Below are 19682 nucleotides of genomic sequence, written 5' to 3' on the forward strand. Positions count from 1 at the left end.
GAAACAGCAAACCTGGAACTGGGCTATGCTACAGCCGGACTAGTACAGTATGCAGTAAAATGTGTCCAAAAACAGTTCTGACAATTAAAACAGACAATAGAATGCAAAAAAATTAAAGGTACAACATAACAGCCAAAACAGGCACTTATAGTTAGTTGAAAGCAACTGATGCCTCTGATCTTTCAGTATCTCCTTGAAGAGCTAGTTTTAGTGCTCAATTGAAAATGGAATGATGATAAATTTTATTGAAATTAATACATTGATAAAGTGTTGATAAACATGAACGCTTGTATAGCTATTTACTGTTTTATTAAAAGTGTGTTCATTGTGAACTTTGATGTTTTCTTTTTTATTATTTGATTATAGTTTCAGTGGATGTTGTTGAAATGAAAACATTGTTGATTCTTGGTCCTGTCTGGAATTTGACCTCAGAGTTGCAGACGTCTATGTGTATGTAGTATTTGGCAACATATAAAAAAGGGGAAAGGCAGAGATAAAAATGTAACAGTTTTTATAAATTTATTTTATCTTTTTAGAAGTCTGGTTGTATACACATTGTTTTGCAATCAGAAATATTTGAATTTTCACTATCATTTGGACTGATTATGGGTCACACTGTACTCTTTATGATTAGCCGAGCTGAACTTGTTTAATGCTGTATTTCATTTATTGTTCTGAAAACTGTATTTCACTTAAATGCTCTGAAAGCTGTATCATTTTGGAGCCTGTTTTAAAACCAAGATCTGTTCTCTAAAGCAACATTTGCTTAAAAATATTTCTAGAAGACGTTTTAACATGTTTGCCTCATCCTCCAGTATTCAGTAGGGCAGCCATGATTTATAAAAATGGTTAGTATTTTAAAGGTCTATTATGGTGGGGAGAGAATGTCCTAGAAACTTGTTAAAAGGAGCAGTAAGTTAAGTGCTTGTGTTTTAGGCATTTTTGGGTGGCACAGTGGTGCAGCTGTTAACGTTGTTGCTCATAGCAAGAGGTTCTCCGGTTCGATTCTCGGCTGGGGTGCCTTCTGTGTGGAGTTTGCATGTTCTCCCTGTGTTCGCGTAGGTTTCATCCGGGTACTCTGGTTTCCTCCCACATTCCAAAGACATGCATCTGGAGCATTTCTCACCGGGCCTCTGCTGAAAACAGGCTCTGTGGAACCTAGTCGGACTTTCCCAGTCAACAAATGTTAAATAAATAAAAAAAAATGCAATATTTACTTGAGATGCATTTGTTCTGGAAGATGTTTAATAAATACAAAAGAGGAGGCATTGTTAAGGTGTTCAGTATTTGTACAATGAAATGTTTAGGTGCCATTTTTAGGGAGGTTATTCATCTATATCCATGTTATTTATAATCATCTTAAAAATAATATGCATGTCCTGTGTACGTTTGAATAGTGGAATATGAAGATATTGATGACAGCAAAAATATGGTGAATATATTATGTTTACTTAAATCCACTCCGTTGCTGATGTGTTCTACAGGGGCAAGCACTGTGGAGTTCATGCTTAGCAAAAGGCTCATCACAGTGCAATTTGAAATCTTGTTTACTTGTATGGGTCAATATTTAATAGAACGGTATTTGGTAGACAGCGTCATTTTGCATATATTCCATGCAAAGTCTGAACTTGCAGAAGAAAAACAAAATGTATTTAAATGTCAGGCACCTAGAGTGTTCCCTTGGTATGCTGCAATTGTATCAGAAGTGACATCACTGATGCTATACTAGATGGATTATTGGATTAATTGTTAATTAGGTAACTTCATCAACATAGCAAGCAATTTAAAAAGGCCCTACTAGTCTGACACACACACACACACACACACACACACACACACACACACACACACACACACACACACACACACACACACACACACACACACACACCTGAATGCTAAGGATCTGTCTGTTAAATAAATAAATCAGTATTCTTACCTTTGTCATCTCGTACAAGATTCTCTGGTTTGATTTTCAGCTGGGGTGCTTTTTTCTACGGAGTCTGCACATCCACGTTAATGTGGATTTTCTACAGGTGCTGGAGTTTCCTCTCTCGCTCCAAGACATGCAGTAGGTGGACTGGACACACTAAATGGGTCATAGGTGTGTTTGTATGCATGTGTGATATGAAGAACAACAGTGGCAGGACTAGCCACCTAGTAGTGTGAACATTGGCTCTAGGTGATTGTTACTGTTGAAGTGACACCTAAACTTCATGTGCAAAAATGGGAAAATGGGGTTGTGGATGGATGGATGAACATACAGTGATGTCTTCAATCCAAGTACGTACCAGGCCTGACTCTGCTTTGCTTCCAGGATGAGTTGAGTTGGATACATTAATTCTGGTCTGGCCATTAATTAGCAGAGTTCTAGTATTTGACAGCATTTATTTGTTTAACTTTATGGTTTTACAGGACACTGTTTTAGTTGGATTTGGGATTTATGTTCATGAAAATCTTTCTGTGTTACAGCAATAAAGATAACTTAGAACGAAATGGGAGCAACTACAGTTTGGAACTCTTTTTTCCATTAGTGTTATTTTAAACAGTAAGTATGAGAGTTTCTTAAAAATGTTCATACTGCATACATTGTGCAGAAATATAAAGTCTTAGTTAGCTATGACTGATACAGCCCAAGTTTCATTAATGACCTTTGGCCCTGGAAGGGAATGCACCTGAGAGGATGGAAGTTTGCTAGGGCACCCATTCTGCTGTTGCACCACTGACCCCTACAGGAGTATGTAGGTATTGCAGACAACTGCTGGCTAGGGACACTATACTGCAAGAAAGCCAGGAGAATTATTTGTTTATGGGAACATGTAGCAGCCTCACCCAGATAGCAGCATTCAGCAGTGCCCTAGCCACAGTAGGGGGTGAGATTAGAGAAGGGGGGGGGGCAATTGTTGGCTCTGTTGTTTTCTTTTGCTTTAATTATTGATTTAATTGGTAGATTTTTGTATTTAAAGAAGTCATGTGTAAAAAGTTGTTCTTTATTCTGAAGTCTGTTGACAAAAGTTTAATAAAAGTGTTTGACGCTAAAAGTTGAGGTTTTATTTTTATAGTTATTCATCTCCTTGTGGCCACTGTGGTTTGGTTTTAATTGGGCCCACATGACAGGCAAGTCAGTCTGTTTCCAGACCTTGAGCTTTTGTACTACGGGAAGAACGACCCAAATCTGTTCGTTACCCTAGCTGGGGAATAACTTGTACTCACTCCATTTGGGGAATAAATGTATCTGAATCTTACCACTCACTAGGAGGAATGAATGGATTGTCACGGTCTAGATGCAATCACTGAGGTCACACAAGTAAAAATAAATCTGAATATTTCTATAATAAATGTTGCAAATATATAACTAAGTAAACAGCAATTTTATAATTAAACTGTCCATGTCATCTATATGTCTCTGGATGAATGGTCAGATGACTTAATAAAACGAAGCACTAATGTATTTTACACCTTAAAGTGCATTTTTGGTATTATTACTTGCGGTGCTATACAGTACAGCAGACTACAACAATGATGCTAAGCTCGGGGAACAGCTCCATTAGGACTGTACAAGTACCATATTTTGTTTATCCTTGGTAATTTTCAGGGCTACCTAAAAATAGAAAGCTTCTTGGCAGCTCTTGTGCATAAGTAACAAAAAGTTCCATGTACAGACTACTCTGCCCAAGAAGAAGAAAGTTGATTTATTTTCTCATGGTTCAAAATAATTTTCTCTGAGAAATGTACTCCCTTTTCGTTAGTCATAATTTGTGATTAATGTTAGATTTTTATAGGTACACATAACTAAAGTGATAGAGGATCACCACATTATGGTAGTCCATCCATCCAAACAACTTATCCTGATAAGCATTGTGGAGTTTTCAAGCTAAGCAGGCTAGACCAGAATTCCTTATCCTCAACAACAGTTTCCAGACCATCCCAATAATTGCTTAGGCATTCACAGCCCATCCAAGAGAGAGAGCATCTCTTCAACATGCAGTGATGCCGCCCTGGACCTCCTTGCAGTGGGGCTTTGCCTGCTACTTCTCCCATGGGATGCACCTGAAGAGTATCCTTACAAAGGGCTCAAACTACTCCAACAGGCTCCACTCACTCCTGAGGAGCAGTGAGGATCTGAACTCCAAGATTCTCCCAGCTCACTCAGCTCCTCATTCTTTGGCAGACAAGCACAGTAACCCTACGAATGAGTTTATTTCTGCCATCTGAGTCCATTATCTCTGCCTTCCTGCAACGATACAAGTTCATGATCATAGTTGAGAACGGGGACATGCAGTGACTGTCAAATGTACAGCTTCATCGGAGGACTCCTTATCTAGTTCACACCACAGTGCAATACAGTGCATGCAGTAATGACATACTTGCACCCCTCCACTAATCACGATCCCAAGCCCCCTTGTACCATCACTCATAAACAGGACCCTGAGATACTTAAACTCCTCCACTAGAGGTAACCCCCCCCCCCACCTGCAATCTGGTATTTTGTTAGAATAAACTATGATCTCTGATTTTAGAAGTGATGATTCCAATTCCAGCTTCGAGATGCCACCTTTTGCTGTAGCTGAAACCAGACTGAAGCCGCATGCCTTAATGCTGCCTCTAACCATTCCCATCTCCTAACCTTCCCCCGCACACTCTGCCTGCACCTATATTGTGATATAAATGGGTACCTTATAAGAGGTGGAATGTCTCATGTTCTTGTTCTCTGTCCAGCTCACATCATGCTAGTTATGATTTTCTTAAAAAAATAAAAATAAAACAATAACAAATTCCAGCATTCTGTTTGGTTTGGCTAACAGAATACTGGAGTTTGTACAGTGTTTTTCATGCTACCAGATAATCAATCTGATTGTTTCATAGCCCAGGGAAAAAAAAGTGGTGACATCCCTATCCCAGCTGCTCCACACTTAGCAGTGACCCACTCCTGTGCACAAGGGAGCACATGGTCACTTTAGATCCAGAAGATAGCACTACCAACAGACAGCAGAGCTGTAGCCTCATGTCCTACAACTGGACATTCTGCAAACCTCACCTTTGCCTTGGTAGACTTTGTCCTTATGCTTAAGCTGAGTATGCTATCCTCTATTAATACTTCTCTCTAGCTCAACCACACAAAAACTTCAAATAGAAAACAAAATTTGTCTCTCTTTATTCCTTGCTGGCAATTATACCCAACACTATGATGCCTAAAGGGATTTCACTGGTTAACAGTAAACAACACAGCCAAAATGTTACATACAATTAAGTACATGCTACTAAATAGAATAGTATCCAAAGAATAGAGGAGGCATAGCCCTGTATTTACATAGGTTCATAGGTTCATACTAGGCTATCTGCCCTAGGGCATTTATAAGCCTAGCCAGAGCGTGTTTGGCTTTCGCCACCCATTTTAAATTAATTTTGCTATGCCCTTTTTCGAGGTTAGTATACTGTGCCTCTGTCTAACAGTGACACAGAAGTGATACCCAGGGTAAACCTACGATCTCCCATCCACTCATCAAGATTCCTCTTGAAGAGAGTCAATGAGGGACTCTGCCTAACCTGGACTGGGATTTTATTCCAGAGTGAAGGGAGCCTCTGGGTTATGAATCTGTCCCTCCAGCATGTCCTATTTATTTCAGTGCTGGGGGTAATACATATGAATTGCATTATTATATGCCTATAAGTCTTATTTCTATTATTGGAAAATGCTTTTAAAGATGTATATTGAAAGAAATAGAAATGAACGGGAAGTTTAAAACCTCCTATAGATACTGTACATATTGAATTTATGAAGGCTGACTCATCTTTAGATTGTCAGATTATTTTTTTTATGAAAAAAACTCTTTACTAGGTCAAGGAGAAAAATGGTTATTTATTTATCTGGATATAAGCAAAGCATTTCATACTCTCTCAGATAAACAGACTGTCCTTATTTTAAACAGGTTAAAAGTAAATGACTATATATCTAATTGTTACTGAGTAGTTGTAAAATACATAACAATGCATATTAGTACAAATGTGTACCCTAACGGTCTGTTTTTAGCATTTTTACCTCAAGCCCCAGGTACTCTAATTTGATTCTCGGCTGAGGTACATTTTGAGCCAAGCCATATAATTATTATCTGTGCGTTTCCATTGTTCTCTGGATTCCTCCCACATACTTAGTGTGAATTGCCTCTGGGTCTGCATACTGACATGTGTCTTTGTGTGTGTGTGTGTATGTATGTATATATATATATATATATATATATATATATATATATATATATATATATATATATATACGTGTGTGTGTCTCTCTCCCTCCCTCCCTGAATGAGTTAGTCATCAGTTAGGATGACCTTCTTTGGCTTGTGTCAGGTATAGGGTCCCTAGCAACCATGCATTGAGTTATGTCAGTAATTTAACTATGAATTAACAAATATTTTTTTTTTAATATGGAAAATCCAATTAAATGTTAGCATAACAGCCTCATTGTGCTGACAAACATGAAAAAAGCAAAGACGTGTACCTTCGGATGTCCTTGTTTGTTCAGATTAGATATGTACTACACTCATTCCAGAGGAAACACCAACAATCATTTTTTTTAGTATATCAGACTGCTGCAGTGGTATGTTGTCATCCAGGAACATATAAAATAAAGTAATAATATGAAAACTTATTTCACAAAACCTTATGGCTGACTAACCACACTTAATGGCATATACATTCTGTACAATAGAAATACCACAGTGCTTTCACCTAATCATGTCTCTGAAAAACCTTTGTTACATTTTTTAAATCATGTTAGAATCATATGCTTTGATCTCTATAAATGCATCTTAGTTAATCTATTATCAAACTATCAAAAACCTTTAGAAGTAATTAGTCAAAACAGCAACACTCCTAAGGTGTCAAAACACATAAACATTTTTGGCAGTGGGCAAGCACTCCTTCACCCTCCTCTGACAAAGATTCTACTTTTCCTATTATGCCCATATCTGAAAATGATACACATATTACAGTAAAAATCTACAACAAGCATAAATAATGAGTTAAATTATAAAAAAAAACTTACAAGTGTTTATTGAAGTCACACCAGTTTTGCATATATCCGTTTTCTACAAGGCAGTGAATCTATCAAAAGCACAGAAATTAAAATAAATATGAATTTGAACATATTCCATTTGCCTATCATAAACATTAAAAGTATACAGTATATGTTACTTGTCAATGCAGTGCTGCTGTCAATATAACCCCAATTAATTTGTGCTGTTGCAGGCTAAATTTTGCATTCTTACTACATATTCTATTCCTGCCTATGAGGATATCCAATATTATCTGTGCTAGCATGATTGGCTGAAGTTTTGTAAATTACCTGTGTTGTATATCCCAGCATGACTAGCTATAATTTTGTAAATAAGTTTGTTTTTTGAGTATTACTTTGGTTTATATATGATGTTTGAATCAAACAGTGATCTTCTGGCTTACCAAATGTACATGTTTTTTAAAGAATTCTGTATGTAGGTTATGCTAGTCAGCTGACCTAAATGTGATGTCATCATGTTTCAGAGCTGAATGTAATGTGTTTATCACATTGTTGAATCACTAATACATGAACGCCTCTTCATCAAACACCTATTCTGCGAATATACTAATAATTGAACTAAGTTTTCAGTGAATTGTTTCCCAAGGCAAAACAGTGGTTGGCCACCATCTTGAATTGGCTCTTTTTCCCCACTGTAGTATGATCTCGGAGTTTATATATTTAGTTAGGGGGGAGTGGGGGGTGTGGGTGGCGTAGCCCCCCAACCTACACTTTTTTTTTTTTTTTTTATGGTCACTAAGGACTACTGCGATAAGTTTGCCGTAGGAAAATTTTTTGCTGAAAACTTAGTTCGATGATTAGTTTGTTCGTTGAATAGGTGTTCGAAGAGGCATTTGCATATTAGTGATACGATGATGTGGTAGACACAAAAGTAATAGACTGTCCACAGCAGCAGTTTTGCTTTATGAAAGTCTGGCATGAGACAGTAGAATTCTCATAACAGCTTTCTGTGACTTTTTAAAAAAAATCTGTTACAAAAGTAGGTGCTGAGTCAGTTGTTGTAGTTGTCAGTTGTTTTCCAGATCAGTAATTATCACTCAGAGTTTTCCAGAGCTGTTCAGCAGAAATAGTAGGAGGAGTTGACAATGGCCTGAAGAGTGGGCATAAATTAAAATCTTGCCTTACAGAAGTAAGACTATCATCTTTCCTTGCTGAGTTAGAGTAGGCAGGGGCACTTAATCTTTAGACAGTTAAGCAACTACAGTTAGCTAGACAGATTTCACACTGATTGTAGAAAAACTCTGTCTTTCAGTGTTATTTTCATAATTCCTGTATATGAAACTCTGTGGTTTATTGGAATCTTTATTCAGTGTTTGCATGTTTTAAATCATTTTATTATTAAATATTTCACTACATTTTATTGTAGCTGGTTATTTAGAAAGTACTTTTAATAACCTGAGTGTGTTTATGCTGATTGTGCTAACACCAGTGCCACTCCATAAAGACTTACTGCTTGGATTACATGCTACTATTTATATCAATATTTATTTTGCCCGATATAACTGAATACTCCTTTTGAAGGATATTGTGGTATTTGAGTGGTGGCAGCCATTACCTTGTAATTTGGGATAGAGGACATAGCAGGCACATCTGTGCCAGTCTTTCCCAAGAGTGTTTGTATGTGTGACTATCAAATATTTGAGTGAGCGTGTCAAACATCTAGAACTGGGACACATTGCTCTGCAGTGGTTAGTGTGAAGACTCATTCGGGGACTTGGACTGAAGCATATAGTCCAGTCCCAGGTTTGTTGCTGGTGTATTCTTAGGGGAAATTGTGTTCTATCCCTGCTTTCAGTAAAGCTCCCTTACCGGAGACAGTGGTGAGGATTGAGGCTCCTTAGTTACTGCCCGGGTTAAGTGGGGGTTGTCACACTGCCTTTTGTGAAAAAGAGATCGTAGAAACATTAATGTGTAATGCACAGTTAAACTATCGCTGGCAAGCTCTTTTTCTGTATAACGTGTTTGTTTTGTAAGTTTTATAATATATTTTCAAGTTGTGTGACAGTTTATTCATTTCTATTTAATACTCACTTATAAGAGCACTTTTGCAAGTTACACAGACAACCTAACAAAATTAAAAATGTACACTGCCTTTCAATGTATTTATTTGGGCGTCACTGCAGATGTTCAGCCAGTCTTTGCTGACAGCATTTTTATCGTACACTGTGTACATTTTCTTGCATTCCCCACAGTTACCAGCTGTATTTTGAAGAATGAGCTGTAACCGTTATCTTTAAGCAGCCCTGCTTGCTGCCTGAATCGTGGTCACATCAGTTGTCTCGAGAAAAGACCTGATGAGTAATTTTTATTTGAGTATCTCTGTACTTCTCAAATATCACCTGTATGTCATTTATAAAAACAGGCATCTTACTTTGTCATTTTGTTCCTTAGGAGAATAGTTGAAAGTTTGCCTTGAGAAAATAAGGATTGCTCGGATTTGTAAGTGATTGAGATCAAGGTCTAAAATGTGTGAAGTATCAATGACTATGTATGTGTGTTCTAGCTAGAAAACCTTGTCAGGTGCATGACTGAATACACAAAGTGTTGTGATGTAATGTACGTAGCAAACAAGCTCGAAAAAATGTGATCAGCACAACATTATGGGATACAAGTTGATTTATCAAGTGTTGAATGATTGAAAAATAACGAGCGAAACAACATTTGCTGAATTGTGGAGGTAGTTTTTTTTTTTTTTTTTTTTTACATGGGGCCAGGCCCTCCATGCACCCCCATCTGGGGAAACTCCTCAACTTAAATATACCTACTCCAGGGTCACACAACAACAGAGGAAAAAAAAACTCGCTTTTCTTCAATCGTTCAGTGCTCCATGGTCGTGCTGTTGATTAAATGACATCTGCCTAACATTATGCATGACTGTTCAAATGAGTTCTCTTCATGTGTATGTTTGTGTGCGTTTATTGTGAAAAGCCATATTAAAGAAAAAAAAGTTTGAAATAAACGCAAGTTCCCTGCATCTCCAGTCTAGGAAGGCAAATCCTGAACACCTTTGCTAAGAAATATAATCAGATCGGTGGTCACTGCAATTTAAACATATAAATATTTCTACTGAGTTCAGTTTTTTTTTTTATTATTAACATTCAGCTCTGTTACTTTTTCTGTTTAAACATATTAATATTTTGGTGGGGCTTCTCTATTACTCATAGGGGTGCAACCTGGACTAAGAACCAGTTCGCCAAGCACAATTTGATGAAGCTGAACTCCCCAGTTACTGTGTTCTATACTAAGTCATGGCTAATGCGGTGTGTACCAGTGGTGATTCCTTTTTTAGGGAGAGTTTTCCTTTCTTTGTGTTTGTACAGCCAAGAAGTTGGTATGTATAAGTCTGGGAAGGGGAGTATTTAGGAGCCTGCCCTTCTGCTTACAGTTATTTTTTTATCTAAGGGTCGATTTCCCAACCAGTTTTGTTCTGTGAGTTGGTTCTTCATCAAGTTGTAACTGGATGAGCCATCCACAGTGGGAACGGACTGTAGTTGTTTGCTTTGCCTGACTAAGTAATACTGTACTCACAGCCATAACTAGGATGGGATAAAAGAGGCAGCTGCTCGCTGACAGGGGGAGTGATCATCATATGCTAATGGAGCAAGAGTGCAGTATTGGTATTAATTTATTTATTTATTGACATCTGATTACCGGGAAAGTCCACCTGGGAAAGAGTCCATTTTCAGTGGAGGCCTGATGCCTTGATAACCTTGCAGCTTCATGAATGAATGTCGATTGTGCATTTATGGCTAAAATGATGCGCTGAACAACTTATTGTGCTGCTTGCTTCTTCGTTTTTTTTTTTTTTTTTTTACTGGTGTAGAGAAGAACTTTTTATACTTTTCAACTTGGAGAAGAGTTTTATTTAAGTTGGGAGGCACCAGATATGGATTTTCACAATTAACACGCACACACATGCGCGCCCACACACACACACACAGTTCTGGCTGTATTTTGTGTGTGTGTTAATAGCTATGTTTTTATCTGCATTCCTCCTTAGTTATAAGTACAAAGAGCATGAACTTAAGAATGACTTGTGACACACTTGGACTTTACATTGCATTTTCACAACTGAAGTTGACTAGCCACTTCTGTTTTATATCCATATTCCACAACTGGCTTACTTTGATCATTTTTACTTCAGCAGAAACCCGGGTGGTGGTGCTGCGGTAGCGTTGTCGCCTCACAGTAAGACGCTGTCTGGTTCGATTCTCAGCTAGAGCGTCTTCTGCGTGGAGACATGTGTGCATGGGCGTACCTTCATTGAAGGTTGTGCATCAGGGCTGTTAACTCGGCACGTAAAAATCAACTACCAATCATTAGCAGACCGGAGTTCTGCTGTGGCAACCCCTAACTGGGAAAAGCCGAAAGACACAACAAGAAATGGTTTCCTTCAACCTTGTGAATACAGTGAACAGATGTAAGAATATGATGAGCCTTGTCATGTTACTTAAAATGCACATATCATTTATGCTAGGAAACCGAGATAATCAACTAGCTAAGTAGGTTAATTAAATAAATAGAGAGGATAGGTATGCAGCTAGATACATAGAAAGCAGATATTTCTTGCTGTTAGTTTACATGTTTGATCAGCTTGACTGTTGGGGTCAGGAGCAACTGATTTCAGATCCTGCAGTGCACACTAATTGTTTCAGTCTCCTCTCAGAATATCACATACTATAGTGTGACATACCATGATTCTTCATAGGTCATTTTTCCAGCTGTGCAGTACCCCACGAGTTGGAGGAGGAACAGGTATATCCCCATGAGTTAGAGCAGCAACAGGTGTGTAAGGGCATCATACTGTGACCACCTGATGTACTGCTGACGTGGTTGGACTGTGCTAGGTGAACCCCTACCCCATGCTGATGTACTCTTTATTGTCCAGCTCATCACTTTAATAGCCTTATCTTGTTTTCAGGTACCTGCCAAAAGCTGAGAATGGACACAACCACAGCGTGTCCCCATCCCCCTCCCATCATATAGATGTGCAGGCATTTTCTTCTTCACGCCTCTCCTATCATACATGATTTCCCACAGCATGCAGACCACGAGTGCAACACATGTAGTCAGGGTCATGAGGCTGTTTCTATTCATTGAACAAGGTCATGAAAATCATTGATAAACACTTACTACTAAATTGCTCTAAAAATTAAAAAAACAATGTTTTATGGCACTAGGTAAAAGCTCACTTCTATCTCCAGGCCTTGATTATCTCACTTTATTCAAATACTTACGATTTTGTTTGACCCCTTCCTAAATTTCCAGTGCCACCTGGACTACACACACACAGACACACACACACACAGACACACACAATCAACTCTCTCCTGGTTTGGGCTAATAAGATCTCCCCTTCCTATACAGATCCAGTATAAATGCCATATGTAAAGGTATCTTACTGGCTCAGCTAGAATACTGTTTCCAGTTAATTGCTGCAGCTTCTAAATGACATATATCCACCATTCAGTTCATTTCAAATGCCATTTGGAGATTCATCACACTCTCCCCAAGAAATGACCACTGCAAAACTATTGAAAAAACTGTCTGACTACCAATGAAACAACATGCTGATTTCTACTTGACTCTCAACTATTTAAAGTAATTAAGAATGACAGTTTTCCATCACTAACATCCAAACTTTTCATAGCTGCACTAACATACAACCTTAGACATCCTAATCAGTTATGGCCTCTCCTCCAACACCCCACCCCCCAATCCAGGCTTCACTGCACAGATGATTTGTTTTCTCAGTCCTTGGTTCCAAAACTGTGGCAAACTCTCCCTTCTTTTTTTCTTAAAGATCATTCCTCTTATCCCATTTTTCATTCACAAATAAAAGGACATTTTAACACTCTAAGAAAATGCACCTTCTTTCTCTCGTCATATGACCTAACCCAGTCGTTCCCTTCTACTGTTTACATACCTTGCTCTGACTCTACTTTTGATTGTGATTCTTTCAACATGCCAGCTGTGATTTCCAGTCATTGGTTTATAAGTAAGTACTAGGCCAGCTGTCCTTGTGAGTCATTTTAAGCCTGGTCAATTTCTGTTTTTGCACTCAAAGTAACCTAATGCATTTATTTATAGATTGGCCTTACCCATTCCATCATTGATAAATTGTATATTACCCCTAATGTGAACCACTTACAAGTTGTCTCTGCCCATTACAGACATGGGCGCCAAACCAGAAATGAATTTCTGGTTTTCCATCCAATTGTCCAAGTTACACTTGAATTGGGTTAGGGAGGAACTCTGCTTCACATGGATGGGAAGCCTGTTCCATAGACAGGGTAGTCTCTGGATACATACCTATCTCTCCAGCAGGAACTATTTATATTACAGGCAAGGTTTAAGTCTTTATAATGGGTAATGTTCTTGTTGTTTTGTGGATATGCAGGAGGTCCATCAGAGTGGGGTCTGACAAAGCCCTGTATGCCAGGCACAGATCTCCCCTCAAAAGCCTGTAAGAGACAGAATGAATGGATATGGCCTTTTGGTGGTCTGTACAGGACATATTACTTATGCCCTGTATTCTTTTAGTGAGGAACCTCTGTGGACATTCCTGTTGTTGGATATGCCTGGTTAGGTACATACCAAAGGGGGGCATTGTACTTAATGATAGGTCTGATAAATGCCGAATACAGTGGAACAATGACATCCCTGAACTTAGATGCCATACCTTTGTTTATAAGTTGCACAACACAAAATGATTTCCTTACCACTGTAGACACATGATGGTCAAAGGCTAGATTAATATGTGTGTGTGTCTCTAAGTCCCTGAGTGATTAGTAGTTCAGAGGCAGTTCTGGGATAAATTCTTTGTTTCTCATTCGTAGGGCTATGTTGTGCTTGAAAATGGACAGGGATGAAGTTTGTTTTATTTGGATGGGGAGTCTGTTCTACAGCAGCAGTTTCATCTGTGAGATATATGTGTCCCTCCAAACAGCTCTGTTGATGTTGCAGAAGCATTTTAGATCCCTAGACTGAGTATTTCTTATACCATTAGACTTGCTGACGTGCAGTAAGCCCATCAGTACTGGGTCAGAGGATGCCTTGTATGACAGGCACAGGTCACCTCTCAGCAGTCTGTAGGACTCTATATACAATGCACATATATTTTGTATTTTCACTCACTTTGTATTTACTGCCATTTATATATTGCCTTTATTACCTCTAGCCAGCTATGATATTCATTTTGTATATAATATATTTATATTTTGTCATTCACTCTGCATATAATGTCATGTAACTATTGTGTTTTCCCTGGGCTGAAGCTGAAATGGGTCAAATGAGATCAATGCTCTAACCCGGTTAACAAATTCAAAATAAGGAATGATTCTTCATAGGACAGGTGAGAGACTTGAGGCATTTTTCCTGCCATTTGTATGTTTGATTCCAGTTTCGTTTTTAACAGATGTATTTGCTTCTGGCAAGTACGTTTTGCATCTTTCTTTCATGCCATTCAAAGAAGGCTTTGGGAACATAAATAGAATTTTGGTAATCTGTATTTGTATTTTCACCCTTAGTGACAGGAAAACTTCCAAAAACAAACATGTATGATTGCAAATGTCTGTTTACATTGTTCTAGGTCGATAACTTGTACATGCAAATAATATGATCTAAACTTACTTAAAGCATCTGGAGATGTTCTAATACATGTGTGGCAGACTATTCACCCATCCCAATGAAACAAGAAACATAATACCATTTCAAGCTTATATGGGACTGCTCTCTGGCTCTGCTAAAGGCCCCGGCAACCTTTGTCTTTGCGGAGATATATGAGGCCTAGATATGTTCTCATCTGCCTGTTTGCATGTGCTAACATTTGCTTTTATTTTAGAAAGAATATTAAGAAATGAATTCTGTAGGTTACAATGAATTGAGATACACCACAGAACCACATGCATCTTTGGCATTAAATGTTCTACAGAAGTGTTTTTGTGAGGGAGCAAATGAGCAGGTCAAGTTTGCTGGCAAAGCTCACTAATAAACTCCAGATTTTTTTTGACATGCACATTAACATATTTTCCTGTATTTGTTGACTGGAACTAGTAATAGTATAAAAAGGACACAAATTAATAGAAAATAAATATGTTTCCTCCCTGTCAATCCCATATAAACACCAATGTATTTCACCCGACAATGCTGAAGGAATCTGACTGCGGCCCCTAAGCAACGCACTTTTCATTGGTCCTTATTCTTGCTCAGACAGCCTTGTCTGTATAGGACAAGCTAAAAATTAAAAAAAAAAAAAGCATTTAAAATTGGGTTGAAGGAGCATTTAAGTGATATTACAATTAGAAGACAATCCAGTGTCAGAGGTGATGCTCGTATGTTAAAAGTGAATATTTTTAGATCCGGTTGTAAATATTGACAGGAAGGCTAATCATGTTAGCCTGTTTTGGCTTTATATGGAAAACTTGTTATTTTGAAGTTTAGTACATTAAGACTTAGAGAGTACTGAATATCCATGGAAAACTTTCATGTCAAGGGTTTTAGTGAGGTGATTAATATTTGTATTTTAACTGCTGTGGTTATTTAATGGGTGCATTTTAATATGCTGTATACTCTTTGAAAGCAGTAGCCAAGATGTTTAGTCATTACTTGTAGGAAATAAAGTTCACTTTGAACTAGCTGTAGTTGGATTTTATTTATCTTAATTCTTTTATCATATAAAATATGCATTTTAGTATTTCCTTTGCTTTGCTAAAAATTTTTAGCACTTGCCAATAATAATGATAACTGTTAACCTGTGACAGGCTGGGTAATCTTTTAGCTGCCATTTGTAAATTCTTAATAAAATACCATTTGAAATTAAGACCTTCAGTACTATGTCAAACAAAGTTGTATATATGTGACGCTATTCACCCACATGTAACTTTTGCCTCCATTCGATCACACACATACCCCTGTGAAAGTGCACACTTCGACACACACACAAACATATACAAATATACAAATACTTGTTTTTACTACCCTTCACTGTTAACATAACTTAGCCTATTTTAGGTGAAACCCTACCTATCATTCACTGCTCTTATCAGACCGTTGATATTTACTTAGATGGTGGCTGTGACAACATATCCAGCTGGTAGCTGTCATTATTGATGGTGCAGAGTTTGTAGACCCTTGTTATACATTACTCCACGAGGTAGTTTTTTTTTTTTTTGCACTTCCTTATTTATGTACCAGAATTATACATACTATAGCAGGCAAGATCCTGACTAATATTGCCACCTTTTCAACCTGTTTAGGTAAGAGAGTTCAGTATAATCTGATGCAGTCTTCGCAGTTCTTCAGAACGACAAGGCCTCATTTCTTTATTTTCGCTTCTCGCGTGACATTGCTGAGACTTTTGAAAATCTTTTACATGAAGTGTTACTACGTCACTGATAGTAAACTGCTGGATGCAGAGGGTCTACAAAGACTTTAGGCTGTAAGGAAAATGAAAACAGAACAATTGCAAGAATCACCTATAGTTTTTTTATTTTTATTTTGTTTTTGACAGAACAATTACACGAATCACCTATATTATTTTTTTTGGCAGAACAATTGCATGAATCACCTATACTGTTTTTGTATTATTTTTTTCGACAAAACAATTGCATGATTCAGTTGTATTTTTTTTATTTTTTTCGACAGAACAATTGCACGAATCACCTATATTGTTTATTATTTTTTCGACAGAACAGTTGCACGATTCACTTGTATTTTTTTATTTTTTTCGACAGAACAATTGCACGAATCACCTATGTTGTTTTTTTATTATTTTTTTCGACAGAACAGTTGCATGATTCACTTGTATTTTTTTTTTTTTGACAGAACAATTGCACAAAATCACCTATATTGTTTATTATTTTTTCAACAGAACAGTTGCACGATTCACTTGTATTTTTTTATTATTTTTTTCGACAGCACAATTGCACGAATCACCTATATTGTTTATTAATTTTTCGACAGAACAGTTGCACGATTCACTTGTATTATTTTATTATTTTTTTCGACAGAACAATTGCACAATTCACCTATATTTTTGTTTATTTAGCTGTCTGCCTCTTCTGCTAGTCTCCAATCCTACTTATTTTCCTCTCTCCCCCTGTATCTTCCTGCTGCATTACTGAGATGACACGTTTACTTCTACTACTGCATTTATACCTGATATACATTTTGTATTTATTTTCCCTTCTTTCTTTCTTACTTTCCTTTAGTAGTTGTATAGAGTCCTCTCCATGCAACTTGACACCCCAATTCCCAAAAGAGAGTTTTAAAGTACAAAGGATATAGTTTTCACCAGGAATGGAACCTCTGACTATTCATTCTTCTGATCAGCAGTGTGATCATATAACCTTCTACAATGACTTGACTTCCACATCCATCTCTGAACCACCCACCAACTTACATCTAAGCAGGCTTTCTCTCAAAACTACTAAATAAATCTCAACTAAGATGACTAGAAAATCTAGTAAATGAAATAAAACCTTACAGCATTCCAAATAACACTGTTATACTGAATGAATTTAATGTAAATGCCACAGGAGAACCTGAATCTCTGCAAAAGGAATGCCTCAGTTCCAAAGGATTAGGACAATTTGTAGAGTACAGAAGGTGTTCTATCAAAACTGAACATTTTTATTACTAATATATGTCAGAGATATAAATCATTGCATGACTTATCTATTGTCTATATTTGTTCCATGAAAACTCCAAAGCTTCCACCTCAAATAGTTACAGATAGTTCAGTGCTAGAAACCAGAATAATAGAGCTCCTAGCTTCCAGCTATCATACCATTGACTATTCCTCTTTACATACTAAAAATAAATCCAACTCTGTTCTCTCCTATTTCATGAATCAGCTCTCAAACATTTAGGACTCTTGGCTCCATGAAACAGTACTGAGACTTAAATGAAAACAACTCTACCAATGGCTAATGACAAGTGTAAAATATTTAGTGAAAGTCTGTGGTACAACCTGAGAAGAGTGGAAATCTAACCAACCCAACAGATAAGGGCAATGTGATTACCTCACATTTAGCAAAACTTATGAATTAACCACAAATGCAACTAATGTTGCATGTATTAAACACGAGTCAGACAACTTTAAGTGCCAGCCCTAAACACTTCTGGCAGTCTATTAAAAACAGACTGCTCATATCACAGATAAAACAATCCATTCAACCTCACTTCAAACGTTAATTTAGAGTCTGAATGTAAAGCTTTCCTGTTTACCTCTGTAAACTCCACTGTTGCTGTGAAAACATGTTTTCCCCCTTCTATTTCAAAAAAATTAATTGCAAATACACTTCATCATCTAGCAAACATGAGGTCCTGATGGTCTGATATCACAACGGGGATTGTGTGGACCCCTGGACACCATGGATGAATCAAGGATTAAAGTGCCGTAACAGCACCAAAAACAGTACAGGGAATGGAGGATGTGGGGGCACACTAGACCACCATGACATAATAAATACATGCAGAAATGGCACTGCAATTATTATGGGGTGGGAGAACCATGAGAGGGCAGAAAGATTAGGGACTGGTACCAGATCTGTGGGATGTGTGAGTGTGTGATATAGTGACTGGGGGAAGAGAATGCTATTTGTCTACATGAGCTTCAGTTTATTACTATGATGTGCAGATCACTAATTTGGTAGTAAATGCCTTTCAGAAGTATGCAAATTAACCAATAATGAGACCTTACCTCATCACAGCTAACATGTCTCAGAATCACAAATTGGTGTATCATGGGAACAGGGCATTTTTAGCATTAGACACATATTCACAATAGGTCTTTTAATGAAACTCTGGGTGGTAATACCTGAAGTTCTCTGATTATGCATAAATAGTTAGTAAATGTATCTTTGTAGTATTAAGGTCCATATGTAAAAAATTAACCGTTCTTGTATATGAAGTTGTCTATTAAAATTGTCAGCAAATCTTTCTGCTACATAGATGGCTGTCAAAAATGAAGTGCATCACAAATAATATTGCTACACGGTTTCTTTTTTGTCTTTCTTTTTCAAAGTAATTCGCTCAAGAGGTCAAGAGTTAAAACAATAGTTTTTAATACACCAGTGGCACATAATGTACTGAGAGTAGCACACATTCCATTTGCAATGCAGAATTCCACAGAGTCTTACGAAGGAGCATAATGCCAAATAAATGGCAGCTCGAATTTGTGTTGTAAAAAATTATTACTGCGTTTCTGGATGTAAGCAATTATGTATTTTTAAAATAGATGTAAAGAAATTCCACTAAAAAGTAAACTGAGCTTCGCTCTTGTGGTGAATTTGTTACAAAAAATGGTTGTGGTAGGAGCTCTAATCGTGATGCGTTATGACTTTACAAAAGCTGTAATATTGTTTCACCTGATTTTATTATGTCTATGAAGTGCTAGGAAACAGCTCAGCATCCCCTATGTTATAAGCATCCACTGCAGTAATCAATGTAGAGCTTTTAGTTCAGCTATTATTGTAATTAAGATCACAGTAAACTTCTCTTTCAAAATAAGACACCCAGTTTTTTATGTTGTTGTGTCTTTCAGCTTTTTCCAGTTAGGGGTCGCCACAGCAGAACTCCGGTGCGCTAATGATTGGCAGTAGAT

The 19682-nt window shown here is 37.4% G+C and overlaps 1 protein-coding gene across 3 annotated transcripts in view; it reads right to left on the reverse strand.

Moving 5' to 3' along the window:
• Positions 1 to 19682, reverse strand: part of ENTPD8 (ectonucleoside triphosphate diphosphohydrolase 8) — a 364702-nt gene that overhangs the window by 261966 nt on the left and 83054 nt on the right. The window contains exon 2 of one of the 3 annotated variants that reach the window (XM_044058522.1): positions 7046 to 7104. The exons of the other annotated variants lie outside the window; for them this stretch is intronic. The gene's annotated coding sequence lies outside the window, so the exon portion shown is untranslated. The remainder of the gene's footprint in view (positions 1 to 7045; positions 7105 to 19682) is intronic. 3 annotated transcript variants of the gene reach the window in all.

This window comes from Protopterus annectens, chromosome 16.part0 (assembly GCF_019279795.1).
Source record: "Protopterus annectens isolate FY-2018-M chromosome 16.part0, PAN1.0, whole genome shotgun sequence".
In the NCBI taxonomy this organism is placed as follows: domain Eukaryota; kingdom Metazoa; phylum Chordata; order Ceratodontiformes; family Protopteridae; genus Protopterus; species Protopterus annectens.